We start from the raw sequence: 16,638 nt of genomic DNA, 5'->3' as shown, positions 1-16,638 counted from the left end.
TTGGCTGTGGGACTGTTGTTCAGGGTTAAATAAGATCTCCTCCCCGGAGGCTGCCTGTTCCCTTCCCACCTTGCATTGGCTGGGAATCAAATCAAGCAAGGGGCAGCAAACGCCAGGCACTGTCATTGTCTGGGCCACAGATAAAGACCCTCTTAGAGCTGTGGTCCAAGGAGGAGTCCTTGCAGGCCCTGCAGTCCATGCGGAGGAATGTGGACATTTATGGCCGAATGGCCAATGGTCTTACAAAGAAAGGCCACCTCCCTCCTACCCCCGCATCCTAGACCAAGTCAGAGCCAAGGTCAAGGAATTGCGGCAGGGGGATGTGAGGGAAGCACACTGTGAAATCAGACCAGAGACGGACGCTGTCAGTAAACACTCATATCGGAAACGCTCCTCTGGATGCTGGGCCCACCAGAGCCGTGTGCCGCTGCCATCTGCCTGCTCCATGGACGTCTTCCCATTGCATAGAGCGCACCGAGCCAGACTGTGACTAGAGAGCTCGTCTCTGGGCACCCAGGGGCTATGTCTGCACTGCAGGCTTCTTGCTCAAGAATGACCGTTCTTGTGCATAAACATGAGGAGCATCTACACTGCACACAAGTTCTTAAGCAACTAAATTTACGGCAAAACGTAGGAAAAGAGGGCTTCTTGGGCAAGAGTTATTCCTCTCCCCATGAGGAATAAGCCCTCTTGTGCAAGAGCTTTTTTTGTGCTAGAAACCCCTATGGCTAAAATGGCCATCAGAGCTTTCTTGCACAAGAGAGTGTGCACACTGCCACGGACATTCTTGCCCAAAAGCACATGGCAGTGTGGACGTGCTCTTGCACAAGACGTTTTGCGCAAGAATTCTTGCACAAAACAGTTCTTGTGTAAGAAGCCTGAGGGGTAGATGTAGCCAGGGGGTGTTTGGGTTTGTTACGAGCACTGAGCTTTGTATAACAGCCCAGGGAACATTGTGAAAAGCCAAAACCTTCCAGCCCTGGGTGTCCCTGGCCAGCCAGTGAGTGGCACAAAGGTTCCTGGCATTGCGGGCTTTGGGTAATTAGTAAAAAATGCCAGCAGTTTAGATGAGGTGGCCGAGTGGTTAAGGTGATGGACTGCTAATTCATTGTGCTCTGCATGCATGGGTTCAAATCCTGTCCTCGTGAGATATTTGCAGTCCTTCCTCTTGCTTCTCCCAGATCTCTCTTCAGTTCAGTGCCAGCCCCTCCCACTGCAGTCTGGGGAAAGAGGAAATCTCCACAGAGATACTTGCAGGTGGGGCCCTCAAGGGGAAACCTCACAAAGGAGGTGCCAGGCTATAGAAGGGGGGGGGTCTCTGAGATGGCCCCAGCCCTGCAGCCTGTCCCACCTGGCTGTTGCCATGGCCACTCTGTGAGGTCACTGCCTCACAGCCAATGAGCTAAGGTGCTGAAAAAGTTCCTTGTGATGTCACTGCTGCCTTGCAGGCTCATGTCCTGCCCCTGGTCAGCCCCTTGGCATGTGTGAGCTGCTCCCCCTCTGTCCCCTCACTCAGGCCACATACCTCCAAGGTCACGTTTTCAATGTCAGGGCAAGCCAGGATCTATCTCATCCCTTCCCCAAGACCCCACCCCTTTGCTGAGTCCCTGCCCTCCCCAAACCTTTCCATGGACTCTTGGTTACTAATGGATACTTGCCACTAATGACATGGCCTTAACAGAAAGCATCCAAGGTGGTTGCCTTGGGTCCATCTCTTCAGAGCCCTGCACTTCAATTGACAAGAGGAGCTGCCAATCACATTTCTTGGGCTGCGCAGGTTCTCTCCACACACAAAAGTTCTTTTGGAACAATGGCCGTTATTCCACAACAACAATGCAAGAGTCTACACAGCAATTCCAACTTCTGCAAACCTCATTCTACGAAGAATAACACCTGTTCCAAATTAGCTATTTCAAAATAAGGCCTGTGTAGCTGCGCCACTGCTGCTAGTTTGAACTAGCCCCTCCCCGGGGCCATTCTGAGTTATTCTTCCTGGGGCTCTAAATCGGGATAGCTCGTCTACACGGGGGAGCCTGCCTCGGACTATTCTGAGATTTCCCTGCAGTGTAGACGTGCTAGTTGGAAAAAGCTATTTTGGAATCACTATTCAAGACCAGCTTATTCCAAAATAAATGTGACGTGTAGTCATAGCCAGAGGGATGAAGCAGCAGGAGGGAAGCCAGAAATGCAGAGGCCAGCTGGAAAACTGAGTATCCCAGGTACCCACACAAACTGAGCCACATTGCTCCCATGGTGTAATGGGATGCACTCAGGACTTTGAATCTTGCAATCTGAGTTCAAATTTCAGTGGCACCTGCTGGGGTGGGCTTGTTTTTATGAGATTTTTCACACTGCATGTTTATGGTCACTGCTGTGGCCTTTTTGCACAAAAATGGCCGTTCTTGTGCAAAAACTAGCGGAGTGTTTACCCTGCATGTACATTCTTGCACAAGAAAATGTACAGTAAACCATTGGACAAGAGGGCTTCTTGCACAAGAGTTATTCCTCTCCCCATAACGAATAAGCCTGCTTGCACAAGAAGGCAGTGTGCACAGGCAAGAGGGATTTCTTGTGCCAGAAACCCCTATGACTAAAATAGCCATTAGAGCTTTCTTACATGAGAGACTTACATGGATACTTTTTATACGGAGATAAATGGTTTCATAGAGCTGGAAGGAGCCTTGAGAGATTAGCTAGTCCTGATGCTGTGCTCATAGAAGGGCTAAGAACCATCCAAGACAGATTTACATCACATCCCTAAATAGTTGCCTCAAGGATTAAACTCACAACCACGGATTTAACAGTCAAACGCTCAAACCACTGAGCTATCCTACCCTCTTAAACCAAAGCACACAGCAGTGTGGACTTGCTCTTGCACAAGAACTCTTGCCCAAAACAGTTCTTGGGCAAGAAGCCTGCAGTGTAGATGGAGCCTAAAGTTTTTCATATTTTTTGTTTTAAAAATAGTTCAAACAATTGTTCAGTGTGTCCCAAGCCTGGAATTGTGCTGCAGCCACCTCCCTCGCTACGGTCGCTGGCTCCATGTGCACTGGCCTTCTGTCTGGGTGCTGGCAGGGGGTGGGAGGTGGCGGGTACCAATGGGTAACAGGTGCCAAGGCGCATACAGAGACCCAGCGTCTGCATCTCTGCAAGTGACCTCACTGTGCACACCTCAGCTTTTAGCAAACACTCTCCTCCTGTCTGCGCCTAACACCAGTGTCACTGTCTGCTCCTGAGGGGTCCTGTCTGGGGGGAAATGGCAGTTCCAGGGGACACTTGCCCAGTGTTGAAACATCTCACAGGTAACATGGCAAAGAGGAAGCCAAAGAGACTCTACACCTACCAGGAAACATCACAACTGTCAACCCAGGTGGGACTTGAATCCACAATCCCTGGTTTAAGAAGCCATTGCTTTGTCCATTAAGCTACTGGGGCACACTAAAGATAACAGGGACAGAAATTCCCTCTTCCAAATGCACATTCCTCAGTTTTTAGGTGCCAGATTCAAGCCGTTGGAAGGAGCCAGAAACACGGAGGGGGGGCGGGGGGGGCTGATCACACCCCTCTGAAAACCACCTCTCAGGAGGCACCTCCAGCTGCCCCAAAGGGTGAAACTCAGCACCTTGACATCTCATCTCCCTCCCAAAGCCAGGAGCTTGTTCCCACAGCTGCAGCCTCATCAGGGAGCCATGCTGGCACTCACTGCTCCTGGGGAAGGGAGCGGGTCCCACAGGTCTGGGGCTGGTGGGGAATGGGCAGTTGTCACTGAAGGGGAAGGATAAAATGCAGCCACATTCTGAGGGCAGGGAGAGCGGCTGGGGCTGGGCTGGTGGTGCCGTGGGATGTCCCTGGGGGAGTTCTGCAATGTGACCCTGGCTCCCAAGGCAGCAAGTGCAGAATCCCCCTTGGCGAGCGCAGGAGGCTTTGATCAGCCTGGTTTAAATCCGTCTGACGGGCTGGACGACCCCAATGCTGGAGTGTCAGAGCCCCTGTCAACCAGCCCTGTGTTTGTCCCCTCCCCCACCAGGCAGGGAAGGGCCCACGCTCCCAGCAGAGAGTTACAGGCACGTCTCTCGCACTCAGAGCACTGGGATGACCATGGAGAAGGACTCACTGGCCCATGTGTGGCAACCAGGGACTTACAGTGGGAGTCAGAGCCCTGCCTGGCCAGTGCTAGTCATCTCTGCACCTGCTCCAGGTTTCTGGTTTCCTTCTCCCTAACGAGCCTCCCCAATCAGCATTTCCTGAACCAGCAGTTCCATGGGTGGCCAGGGGAGGCCTCTTCTGTGTCCCAGAAGGACATAGGAAAATGTGAACAAAGGCCACAGCAAGGCACCACTGGGAGTTGAACCCAGGATCGCCTGTTTACGAGACAGGTGCTTTAGCCAGCTAAGCCATGGTGCCCTCTGCAGGCCAGCACCTAAAACTGTTCTATTCTATGGTCCCAGACAACACCTTTGACTCCCAAAGTGCAGCCAATCCCCATTTCCCTCCTGCCCTGGCGGTGTCTGGCTTCCTGGGCACAGAAGGCTACAGCTCAGTGGGCAGAGGCTCTAACATGCACATCTCCCCCAGCCGCTGGGACTGTAGAGTTGGCCTTGAGATTTAGAATTGCTGGGGGAAGGGAAAAGTGCAGCAAACACTAATCGTCTGGATTGTAAGCCCTTGGGTCTCACAGTTTGGGTTGGAGACCCCAGGTGGGGGCCTGGCCTCCTTGGGTCGGTCCCTTCCTGAGGGCACAGAATTAAGGGAGAATTCCTTTGTTCTATAGCAATCTGAATTGGCCAACGAGCAAGTCACAAATTTTTTGTTCACATATAAGTACAGGAGAACGGTCTCTTACAGTAATGATGGCCAAGTGGTTAAGGAGTTGGCTTAAAAATCCAAAAGTTTTTCCCTGTGCAGGGTTGAATCTTGCTCACACTGAGGCCTGTGTTTTGGTCACACCCCTAACAAGGGTAACAAGCTTGACTGCCAGCTGTTTGCACATCTGGACCCAGAAATATCCTGAGCCTTGTTTCTGTGGGCCAGTTTCTTTTCAGCTCACTGCAAACTGCCTCCCAGCTGTAGGTGAGGCTGAGTGTGCATGAAACCAGCGGTGCCTGACCAATGTGTCTGCTTTTCCTACCATCCCTCCATCTCTACCTGGAGTCGGCTTCCTTCAGTTGAACTTTGCCTTGTCCCCACAGCAGGAAGCCAAAGGGAGCAAAGAGCAGAAGTGCTGGATGCTGGTGGGGTGCCCTCTGGGTTTGATTTAGTGAGTCTTAGTTTGACTGGCTGAATCAAGTTCCAGAAGATTGATCACAGCAATTCCTCTCCAGCTGGACGTGGTTCTTGTTCTTCTGTACAGAACAGCCAATGGGCGTTCAGATCTCAGCCTTGCTCAACTAATGGGAATAGAAACCAGACACCCAGCAGGTTTGAACTGGTTTCAGTTGAGGGACCCGTCTGCCTGGTTTACATGCATTGGCACAAGGACACACGAGGGTTTTGCTGACATTTTAAGAATCCCTGTACAATAGAAATCCATGATTGACACACCTGGGTGCAAATATTTCACTTAGGATAATCAACTTTTTAAAGGGGGCACTTGAGATTGAACCAAGGACCTCTACAATCGGCACTCAAACACTACCACTGAGTTACACCCGACAGTGGTTGTACTTTTCAGCCCAGTGTTGGGAACTTAGCACCTGGCAGCACTGCCTGCAGGAGCAGATTGTCATCCTGAAGCGGGAAGACCAGGAGCTGGCTCCAAGGCAGGGTTACGACACTGCTAGAATCCTCCTCCTGGAGCTACAGGTCATCAGCGTTGTCATCCTGAAGCTGCAGCTGCTGCTGCCCAGGCGTCTCCCTCACAAACTCCACAACAATCCTTGGACAAAGCCCTGGTCCCACTGCCTCATGTCAGGGGCCTCAGCAGCGCTGGGGGGTGGCTCCAGGGGGAGAAGCTGGTTCAGGGGAACTTGAGCTGCTGGGCCACTGAAGCAGGCCCCCAGCAGCAGCCTCTGTGCAGGGAACACACGCTCCAGGCCTCCCAGTCATATTGAGTCTCCCCATGTGGCTTGGGCTCCAGAGCCTGCCCCCCCAGCTAGTGCCTTGAGGTAGCCACTGCAGCAGCAGGAATTTGGACATCAGGTCCCCTGCTTTTGGGGACAGGAAGCCAGGCCCAGGCCCTTTTAGCCACTGGGGCTGTGCAGGCTGGAGCCTCCCTCTGCCAGATCTCTGCCCTGCTTTCTGCAAAGCTCACATTTTTGCTTATTTCTGCTTCCTTGTCCCTAGCAGGCAGCCAAAGGAAGGGAAGTTACCAAACCAAACACCCCTGTGGGCAGCATGGGGCTTGAACCCATCACCTTGGCGTTATTAGCACCACGCTCTAACCAACTGAGCTAACCGGCCTACAAAAATGCAGCTCACCAGTGGCCCTTTCAAGAGAGGCGCCTCAGGCAGCAGCAGGGACGTCTCTGCAGCTGCCAATGGCTCTTCTCTGACAGGGCCACTGGCGACTCACTGTGACATGGGCTGGCTAGTCCAGCTGGTTTGAGGGTTGGTCGAGGTGGCTGGCGGCCGGCAGACCCAGGGCAAAGAGGCAGCCGGAATCTCTTTCTGCCAGCACCTTGCCTCCCAGTTTCTTCCCTGCCAGCAGCAGCAGAGTCCTGAGCGCTGCCCTTGACACCATGGGACCAATCTCCCCTCACTCAACTGGACCAAGCTGGTGCCCAGCTTATGCCCTCTGGGACCTGTTTTACTTGGGTTCCTTCCACCCAGAGCCCCCTTCTTCTCCTGGGCTGCGAGGAGCATCACTAGAATCCTTTCTCATATCCCAGCACAGGGCCATCTCTCCAGTGACAGGAGACGGGGCTGGTTTCAGGATTTCTTTTAGCCCAGCAGCAAGCAAGGGGAGATGGAGGAAAATCAACCCATTTGCAAGCTTTGTGTGACAGGACGGGTGAGAGCTGGGGAGCCCGCCCCCCCCCCCAGAAGGGGCATTTGGGTGAACCCAGGAGCAGCAAGAATTCAGGCCCCCCAGGTGAGTGCATTGGGACAATGTGTGAGCCCTTCCATAAGCATTTTCTGCTCCCACTGGGGAAGGCAGCTGGGCAGGACCAGCCTGCAGCCCACGTCCCTTTCAGCCCCAGGTGCAGGAGGTAACAGAGAGGGGAGGAAAGTCCATGGCCAGAGCCTCCTCCCAGCAGTCTGGCCCTGCACAGAGTCTGTGCATGATGGAGCCTCTCCCAGCAGGGCTACGGCCTGTTCTCTGCAAAGTGCTCAGCTGTTTCATTTTTCTGCAGGCCCATTGTATGTGTCCCTGGTGGCTTCATTTACAGTTTTCAATCTTTACATTTGCATCCCTTCTTGGAAAGAGGGTGCAAGTGTAAACATACCCTAAGTAGTGAGAGTTGGCTTCCTTCAGTTGAGCCTGGCTGTGTCCTTACTGCAGAAACCCAACGGGAGCAAAGAGCAGAAGTCCTAGAAGCTCGTGGGGTACCCTCTGAATTTGATTTCGTGAGTCTTAGTTGGACTTGCTAAATCAAACTCCAGAAGATTGATTGTGGCCATTCCTCCCCCTCTGGGTGTGATTCTTGTTCTTCTGCACAGCATAGAGCAGGTAGACCAAGGACCTTCAGATCACACCCTTGCTGAACTGATGGGAGTAGAAACCAGACACACAGCAGATTTGAACTTGTTTCAGTTGAGATGGGTTTGCCTGGTTTATGTGCATTGACACAGGAACACATTAAGGCTACGTCTACACTGGCAGCCTTTTCTGGAAATGCTTATAACGGAACAGTTTTCCATTATAAGTATTTCCGGAAAAAGCACTTTTTCCGGAAAAGCGTCCGTGGCCAATGTAGACGCGCTTTTCTGCAAAGAAGCCCCGATCGTCATTTTCGCGATCGGGGCTTTTTTGCGAAAAAGACTACTGTGCTGTCTACACTGGCCCTTTTCTGGAACAGTTTTTCTGGAAAAGGACTTTTGCCTGAACGGGAGCAGCATAGTTTTTCTGGAAAAACACTGACAATTTTACAGTAGATCATCAGTGCTTTTCCAGAAACTCAAGGGGCCAGTGTAGACAGCTGGCAAGTTATTCCAGAAGAGTAGCTGCTTCTCTGGAATAAATAGCCCAGTGTAGACACAGCCTAGGGGTTTGCAGTAATTTAGGAATCTCTGCACAGCAGAAATACAGAATCTGATGCAACTGGAGATGCAAAGGTTTCAATGAAGTTGGCCAACCTTTCAGCAGGCACTTGGAGTTGAACCCAGGAACCACTTTGCCTACAGTTAAACACTCTACCACTGAGCTACACCCCTATTACACTTGCTTGCTTGCATCCAGTGTTAGGAAATTAGCCGTTGGCAGCACATTCTGCAGGAGCAGGTGGTGCCTTGCACACATGGTGGGGGAAGGACGGCCCTCTATGGGGTCACACATGTGTGGTGTCCCCCAACCTACGATCAGCATGACAGATCACAATAGCGCATCACCCCCTGTGCTCCCGCCTGCCCTGTGTGTGTTGCAACCTCACAGCACTCACCTGATGTTCCCTCCCAGGTTCCCGAAGACATTTGGGAGGCCTCCTGCATCTCGGGGACCAGTTCCAGGGGGAGGGTCACAACATTCCTGGAATCATCCTTCTCTTTATCCTGGAGCTGCTGGTCAGCAGATTTGTTGTCCTGAAGCTGTGGCCGCTGCTGTCCAGGTGTCTCCATCCCAGACTCCACAACTGTCCCTGGAGACAGGGGTTCCCCAACCCCCAGGACTTGGTCCAGTTCCTCATAGTATGCACAGTGCTAAGGTGCTTCCCCAGTGCAGGAGCTGCGCTCACGGGCCCTCACATACCTCTGCCGCAATTACTTGACCTTGGCTCTGACTTGGTCTGGGGTGGGGGGAGGTGGCCTTTCTTTGCAAGGCCGTCAACCATTCAGCCATAAATATCTGCATTCCTCCGCCTGGACTGCAGGGCTTGCAAAGACTTCTCCTTGGACCACAGCTTTATCTCTGGCCCAGACCATGACAGTGCCCGGCACTTGCTGCCACTTGCTTGGTCCTGTGATGTGTCTATGGAAGGGCCAGAGCGGTCTCCGGGGGCTTGTGCCTGTGACATGGCTCTCTGAGAGGCTGGAAGCCAAATATTTCAAACAGTTGTTCAATATGCCCCAAGCCTGGAATTGTGCTGCAGCTGCCTCCCTCGCTACGGTCGCTGGCTCCATGTGCACTGGCCTTCTGTCTGGGTGCTGGCAGGGGAGTGAGAGGTGGTGGGTACCGATGGGTAACAGGTGCCAAGGCGCATACACAGACACCAGCGCCTGCATCTCTGCAAGTGACACCACTGTGCATACCTCAGCTTTTAGGAAACACTCTCCTCCTGTCTGCACCTAACACAGTGTCACTGTCTGCTCCTGAGGGGTCCTGTCTGGGGGAAAATGGCAATTCCAGGGGACCTGCACAGCTAACATGGTAAAGAGGAAACCAAAGAGACTCCACTAGGAAACATGACAAGTGTTATCCCAGATGGGACTTGAACCCACAATCCCTGGCTTCGGAAGCCAATGCCTTGTCCATTAGGCCACTGGGGCACATGAGTGATGGCACAGAAACCGAAATTCCCTTTCTTTCTGGCTGGCCAGGGATACCCAGGGCTGGAAGGTTTTGGCTTTTCACAGTGTTCCCTGGGCTGTTGTACAAAGCTCAGTGCTGGTAACAAACCCAAACACCCCCTGGCTACATCTACCCTGCAGGCTTTTTGCGCAAGAACTGCTAGGTGCAACAGCGCGTCCACACTGTCATGTGCTTTTGTGCAAGAACGTCCATGGCAGTGTGAACGCTCTCTCTTGCAAGAAACCCCTGTTGCCCATCCATACTGCCTTCTTGTGCAAGAGCTCTTGCACAAAAGAGCTTATTCCTCATGGGGAGAGGAATAACTCTTGCGCAAGAAGCCCTCCTTTCCTACATTTTGCCATAAATTTACTTGTGCAAGAATGCACGTGCATTATAGATGCTCCTCAAGTTTTGTGTAAGAAGCCTGCAGTGTAGACATAGCCCCTGGGTGCCCAGAGAGGGGCTGTCTAGTCACAGTTTGGCTCAGGGTGCTCTCTGCAATGGGAAGATGTCCATGGAGCAGGCGTATGACAGCAGCACACGGCTCTGGTGGGCTGGGGAGGGAGGCCCAGCATCCAGAGGAGCGTTTCCAAGAGAAGCTTTTACTGACAGTGTCTGTCTCTGGTCTGATTTCACAGTGTGGTGAGACACTGGCACCCACAGCGGCATGAATGGGGTGGCTGGAGGGAGCGGCTGGCGGGCGGCTGGTAGGAGCAGTAGCAAGTGGCCAACAGAGTGAGTGAGATGCCTCCTATCTCCACCCCCCCAAGAGTGGGAGGTGAGCTCTGAAAACCACCTGTGAGCTCTTATCTGCCCTGAGCAAGGGCAGCAACTGTGAGTGGGGTATGGAGAAAGTTTGGGCATGTGAATGGGACACTTACATGGCTGGACTTACATTGCTGGCAAAGGACACTGCTCAATCCTCTTGAGCAGGGACTTTCTTGTGGGATGGTTCTGAACCCTGCTTGTGCCCAGGCCTGACATAACCTGCCCCACAGAATTCACACAGCAAATGGGGCTCTCAGAGCACAGGGGAGTTTGGGGGCTCGTTGCTGGGCCATGGGGTGAAGCATCAAACCAGCCCCCTCGTGTGGGGCCTGTGAGTGTTGCTGACTCTGGGCCTCTGCACCTGGGCAATGGCAAACAAAAGGTCTGGGGGCCACACGGAGACCCTGCTGGGCTGAGCAGAAAGTGGCTGGGATTTCACTTCGTTTGTGCCTGTGGGCTTGTCTGTCTTCAGCCTGGAAACCTCCTGGCTCCTCAGGCCACTGGTCTGGATGGAGCGTTACAGACGTCGGAATAATGGAATTGCTGTGTAGATGCTCCCATTGTTATTGCAGTGTAATGGCCGTTATTCCCAAGGAACGCTGCTGTGTCGATGCAGCCTAGGAGAAATGCTGAGCAAGTGCTCCTGCAATGTCAGGAGAGACAGGGAAATGAGGTCACTTCTCTAGCTATCAAAAGGAAGACATGTCAGGAGTGGGATTTGAACCCACATCTCCATTCAGAGACCAGCACACCTAGCTGAGAGAAAGGCAGGACTTTGAGTCTGGTGCCTTAGACCACTCAGCCATCCTCACACTTGCGTTAGTATTTTCAAGTGCAGTTTTCGTACATGTTTGAGTTGCTTGGGGAGGCCGAGGGGGCCCCTCTCTTTCCCCACCTAACAGCCGCTCTACAGCACAGCTGGGTTTATCTCCACTCACCCTCACTTACCCTTGTGGGGTGTTTTGCAAGGAGCTGACAAGAAGCGGAAGAGGGGAAACCGCTGGCCAGCAGAACAGAGACTTGGGATTCTCCTGTGCCAGGGAGTCTGTGTCAGTGCCTGGGGATCCTGAGCTGGGCGGCTCCTGGGCTTGTTGGCTCCATACCAGGGGTGTCTCCTCTGCAGGGCGATGCTTGTTCCTGGGGCTAACGCTTATCCCTGGGACACACTTTGTGCAGGGACCGTTGCTGGTCTTTGTGCCACAGTACGTGTCTGGGATGTGGGAGTGAGGAACCTGCCCAAAACAGACATGTATCCACACAGCACCCCCCGGTTCTGCGTCCCCGGACCCCGGCCCTCATCTGTCAGCCCCACACACTGCCCTGAGCCTCCCAGCCTGCACCCCCACACGTAGCTTTCTTACAGAAGCTGTTTTATCGCAGCCCTCTCACACCAGCCTCGGCCCCCCCAGGGGGTAGATTGTGCTGCTCCACCCCCCAAAGGAGCCCTTGTGTGGCCATGAGCAGAGACCCCACCGGGGGATTGGCCCTGGTTGTCAGGCAGCTTGTGATGCTGCCACAGAGCACGCACCAGGGGACCTGCAGGGAGGCTGCTCTCAGGGCACCTGGGACTCTGGGCTGGCGGCCGACACTCTGCGCTCCTGTCTTCCCTGCAGCTCTGTTCTCTTTGGAGACGGGCCGCTCTCTATTGCTGTGCGCACTCCTCAGTAAAGAGCTTGTGAATGGACTTTGCTGGTGTTGCCTGTCTCTTTGCAGACAGACAATGAACCGAGCCGTCTGGGCTAGAGTCCCTGACAGGCAACGATTCCCCACTGGCCAGGGCAGAGCCTCCCTCTCACACAGTCATGGAGCCTTCTCCCCCTGCTCCTGCCTCCCTCCCCTTCTCTAAGCTCTCCGGGTATGTTGACATTACAGAGTTTTCCCTTCTTCTGCAAGAAAATCGAAAGAACAGAGGGTTTCTCTGGCATTGGTGATCCTCATTCTACAAGGAAGAAGCCTTTTTGCGGAAGAGCACTTTTGGAAAAAGGCATGTGTGGTTGGAGAAGAAAGTTCTTTTGGAAGAAGAGGAAAGGGGGAAAAGCACAGGTGCCCTGGTGGCCATTCCATCCATAGCAATCCCAGCTTACATGCGAGAGAGCGTCCATTCAGTCTGGACTCTCTCTTTCAGAAAAGCAGATCACTTTTGTAATGCACTTTTGCAGTGTGGACGCTCTCTTCTGGAAGAAGTTTTTTTTTTTTGAAATTCGCTTCAGAAAAAAGCTTCTTCCGAAAGATGCCTGCAGTCTAGACGTAGCCTCTGGGTACATCTGCAAAGCACATTTATTTCAAAAACCACTATTTTGAAAAAAAATTAAATAGCTTGTTTCGAAACAGCATATCCACACTAGGGGGAAACCTCAAAATTAGTCCAAGGAAGGTTACCCTAAGGTGGTTGCGCTATCTCGATTTGGAGCCCCAGGAAGCACCGGGGAGTAATTACTTCGAAAGGCCCTGGGCAGGAGCTATTTCAAAATAGCAGCAGTGGAGCATCCACGCTACGGCTGTTTTGAAATAGCTATTTCGGAAGAGGTGTAATTCCTCTTGCAATGAGGTTTACAGATTTGGAACTAAGCCGTGACTGGCTTTTGGGGAGAGCAAGTAGGAAGAGGGAGGGGTCACTGGAGGCACTTGACCCTCTGGGTGGCTCTGCCTGAGAAAAGAAAAATGGGGACTCCCACAGCACTGGAGAATGCAGCTATCGACCCCACTGCCCCTTGCATGCTAAGCAAGCAGTCTGCCACTCAAGCTAACTCTTCCAGTGTTAAATCTTTTGGTGACTCTTCCCTTCTCCACAGGGACGTCTGTCTTCTAGGTCAGTTATTCGTGGGAAAGGAGAAGGCTCCAACCAGGCTCCTCCTCACACTTGTGCTTGTGACTCCCCTTCTCTCTCTGGCCTCAAGGGCAGATCTCAAGGAGACTCCCTGCAGCAAAGCCATGGGGGAGGGGGGGGAGCTCTGAGATGGCCCCTGCCCTGCAGCCTGTCCCACCTGGCCACTGTCATGGACTCTCTGTGAGGTCATCACCTCCCAACCTCCTTTAGCCAATAAGCTGAGGGGCTGCAAAAGGCCCTTGTGATGTCACTGCCACACCCACCCCTGCCCTCCTGGGCTAATGTCCTGCCCCAGGCAGCCCCTTTGCATGGCTGAGCTGCTCCCAGGGGTGAAAGTGACACATTTGTAGAGGGCCTGTTCTATTGGGCACCACCCCTTGGGCGGAGGGAGGCTCAAGGCAGGAAGTGGCAGGAGGGGTTGTGATAGGACAGTACCTGTAAGAAATTACAGAGGAGAGTGGGAGGTTCAGGGAAGGGATTTGGGGGGGCATATGGGTGAGGTAGGTAGGGCTCAGAAGTCAGGATTCAGGCTGAGGATTGAGGGGATCAAGGGGACTAGAATCCCAGCTCCCTCTGCTCTGGGCTCCCTGAGGCTTGTTATCAAACAAGGGATTTCTCTGCAGTGCACTGGGGAGAGAAACCCCTGAGCCAGTGACATGGACTGATCTGGTTCCAAGCAACCAAGGGTGTGTGTGTGTGTTCAGTAAATCTACATGTGACTAGATCCATCTAGCAGCCACAGGGCCTTTAGCCAAGGCAGTGGTGACTCTGAGGAAGGGTTGGGGGCTAATGAGATGAACATGAGTGTCCAAGGCCAGACAGAAATGGACAAGGGGATTTCACAGGCACTAACACATCAAAAGGTAGAGGTAGATAGAGGCCCCTGCTGCTCTTCCAGACATGCCACAGCCTGGATAGAACCAGGGATTTTCAGCTGTTTAATCTAAGACACTTGCCACTGAGCTACTGCTAACAGGCCAGGGGAGGAAGGCCAGGACAAGACCCTTTTAGCCACTGGGGTCTGTGCAGGCTGAAGCCTCCTCCTACCAGATCTCTGGCCTGCTTCCTGCAAAGCCTCCAACAGGTGCCTGGCCCGATTCATCCCACTTCCCCAGGCTGGCACCCAGGGGCATTCTTAGCTGATGTCACCCCCTTCTGTCATGTGGGAGTTGGGTTCATTCCAGGCACAGGTCTGGCAGAAGGAGCTGCGCTTAACTGGGCACCAAGGGGAGGTGCGATAAGAGGAGAGCCTGTGTTTCTGCCTGGTTTTGAACCAGGGACCTTTTGTGTGTTAGACAAATGTGCTAACCACTACACCACAGAAACACCTGTGATGGGCTTAAGTTCTGCTGGACTTAAACTTGGACAAATATTCTGTTACTAACCAATGTTTTGGGGGAAAAGGCTGAGCAAGAGCAGGGAATAAGACACCCTGCTCCCCCCCCCCCACACCCCCCATTACTTCTCTAGACCTTTGCTCCCAACACTGGGAAGGTGTCAGGGGCTTTGTGATGCAGGAGGGGTGACCCACGTCACATCCCCAGCGTTGCCCCCTTGCAGGGATGGACCTTTGGGGACAGGCCCAGACTCCCCAACCTCTCACACTCCAGAGCAGAGCAGTCCCCAGGAGTAGGGCTGAGCCACGCAGTGGTGGCAGGAGCTGAGAGTTTACCTGAGACCTCAGGAACCCAGCATGAGGGACCATCCCAGGCATCTCTCTGACAGGGGCAGAAGGGGAGGGTGTCTCAGGACTTGGGTAGCTTGTTGCCCTAGGAAGGAGCGTGACCAAAACACAGGCCCTGCTGTGAGCAGGATTTGAACCTGCACAGGGAAACCCCATTGGCTTTTTACTCCAACACCTTAACCACTTGGCCATCACAGCCTTGAGAAGCTTGTGTCCTGTACGTAAATGTGGAGAAAAATTCTGTTACTAACACTGTGGCCAACTCGGATTGCTGTGGGGTTAAGGAATTCTCTCTTGTTAATTCTGTGCCCTCAGGAAGGGACCAAATCGCAGGAGGCCAGGCCCCCACCTGGGGACTCCAACCCAAACCCTGAGACCAAGAGGGTTGATGATCCAGGTGATCAATGTTTGCTGCACTTTTCCCTCGCCTCAACCCTGCCCAACCTCAAGGCCAACTCTACAGCCCCAGCGGCTGGGGGAGATGTGCATGTGAGAGCCTCTGCTCATTGAGCTGTAGCTTTCTGTGCCCAGGGAGCCAGACACTGCCAGGATGGGAAGGCTGGAGGGAAATGGGGAATGGTCGGGAGTCAAAGGTGTTGTCTGGGACCATGCAATAGAACAGTTTTACAGCCCACTAGTGAGGCGGGGACCATGGCTTAGCGAGCCCGTTATGGTTTGAAACAAGGGGCTTGCTCTTAAGACGCGTCTGTGTGATATGAGCACCACGTTCTATACCTTCAAGTTAGCCGGCCCACGGGTGTCAGTATCACAAGTGGCCCTTTCAGAAAGGAGCCTTGGGCAGCTGCAGGGACATTGTGGGCTCTGGAATGAGGGAGGTGAGGCAGGGGCAGTATTCACAGGCAGGGGAATTAGCTCAAGTGGTAGAGCGCTTGCTTAGCATGCGAGAGGCAGTGGGATCAATACCCACATTCTCCAACTGCAGATTGGCCTTTCTCCTTTATCTTCACTGTCCTGGAGCTCAGTGGCCCCCTACCTACTCTTGTGAAAAAGAGATGCTAGGTTCCCCTTTCTTTTCCCCCAGCAAGTGCCATACTGTAAAGAAGAGAGCAGAGATAGCAAATCTAGCTGCCTATTATGCTCTGTGGTACAATAGCAAGTGTGTTGGCTAGCTAAGCTGGGGTGCTCAGGATAAAACAAGCCAATTGTGCAAAGGTTGTGGGTTCAAATCCCACTACAATCCCTTTAGCTACTCTCTGATTTCCAGGGCAGCTTTTACAGAACAGGGAATCCTTAGGCTGACACTGGGGTGTGCTTGAGTCCAGACAGACCCCAATGAAAGCAGGGGTTGGGGCTGGGAGTTGTTCTGAAAGGCTGCAGGTGCCGTTGGACCCTTTTGTTCCTCCGTGTCTCGTACCAGTATTGTGCAGCACTCAGGCTATGTCTACACTACACTGTTCTTCTGGAAAAAGCTACGCAAATTGTGAACCCCAATTTGCGTGGCTTTTTCTGCTTCTTTTTTCAGAAGAGGCTTTTCGAACATTTGACCTGTCTTCTCTGAGCCAAATGTTGGGGAAAAAACCCCTTTTTTGGAACATCCCTTCTTCGTCATAAAATGAGCTACAAAAGGATGCCCAAAAAGCACATCGGAAGAGCATCTGTGTTCTCTAGACTAAAGCATTGTCTCTGTAGTGTAAACAGAGCCCTGATGTAGCATCTTATTTCAAGCTTAGGGTGCAGTGTAAACAGAGGGTTGAAATATGATACACAATTTGAGCTACAGAAATTATCATTTTTATC

General features: G+C 52.9%; 6 non-coding genes across 6 annotated transcripts; 1 reads left to right on the top strand and 5 right to left on the bottom strand.

Annotated features, from left to right (window-relative positions):
* Positions 1–4,330: 4,330 nt before the first annotated feature.
* TRNAT-CGU (transfer RNA threonine (anticodon CGU)) lies at positions 4,331–4,404 on the bottom strand. The gene has a single exon. It is a non-coding gene; the product is annotated as a tRNA-Thr (tRNA).
* A 1,921-nt stretch (positions 4,405–6,325) lies between these two features.
* Positions 6,326–6,399, bottom strand: TRNAI-AAU (transfer RNA isoleucine (anticodon AAU)). Its single transcript has one exon. It is a non-coding gene; the product is annotated as a tRNA-Ile (tRNA).
* Positions 6,400–9,506: 3,107 nt separating this feature from the next.
* TRNAR-CCG (transfer RNA arginine (anticodon CCG)) lies at positions 9,507–9,579 on the bottom strand. Its single transcript has one exon. It is a non-coding gene; the product is annotated as a tRNA-Arg (tRNA).
* Positions 9,580–14,449: 4,870 nt separating this feature from the next.
* On the bottom strand, positions 14,450–14,522 carry TRNAV-AAC (transfer RNA valine (anticodon AAC)). Its single transcript has one exon. It is a non-coding gene; the product is annotated as a tRNA-Val (tRNA).
* Positions 14,523–14,996: 474 nt separating this feature from the next.
* On the bottom strand, positions 14,997–15,078 carry TRNAF-AAA (transfer RNA phenylalanine (anticodon AAA)). The gene has a single exon. It is a non-coding gene; the product is annotated as a tRNA-Phe (tRNA).
* A 665-nt stretch (positions 15,079–15,743) lies between these two features.
* Positions 15,744–15,816, top strand: TRNAA-AGC (transfer RNA alanine (anticodon AGC)). Its single transcript has one exon. It is a non-coding gene; the product is annotated as a tRNA-Ala (tRNA).
* The last annotated feature ends 822 nt before the right edge of the window (positions 15,817–16,638 follow it).

The sequence above is a fragment of the Pelodiscus sinensis genome, chromosome 31 (assembly GCF_049634645.1).
Source record: "Pelodiscus sinensis isolate JC-2024 chromosome 31, ASM4963464v1, whole genome shotgun sequence".
In the NCBI taxonomy this organism is placed as follows: Eukaryota; Metazoa; Chordata; order Testudines; family Trionychidae; genus Pelodiscus; species Pelodiscus sinensis.
The sequence above is the reverse complement of the archived record's forward strand: the minus strand, read 5'-3'. Positions and strand labels throughout refer to the sequence as shown.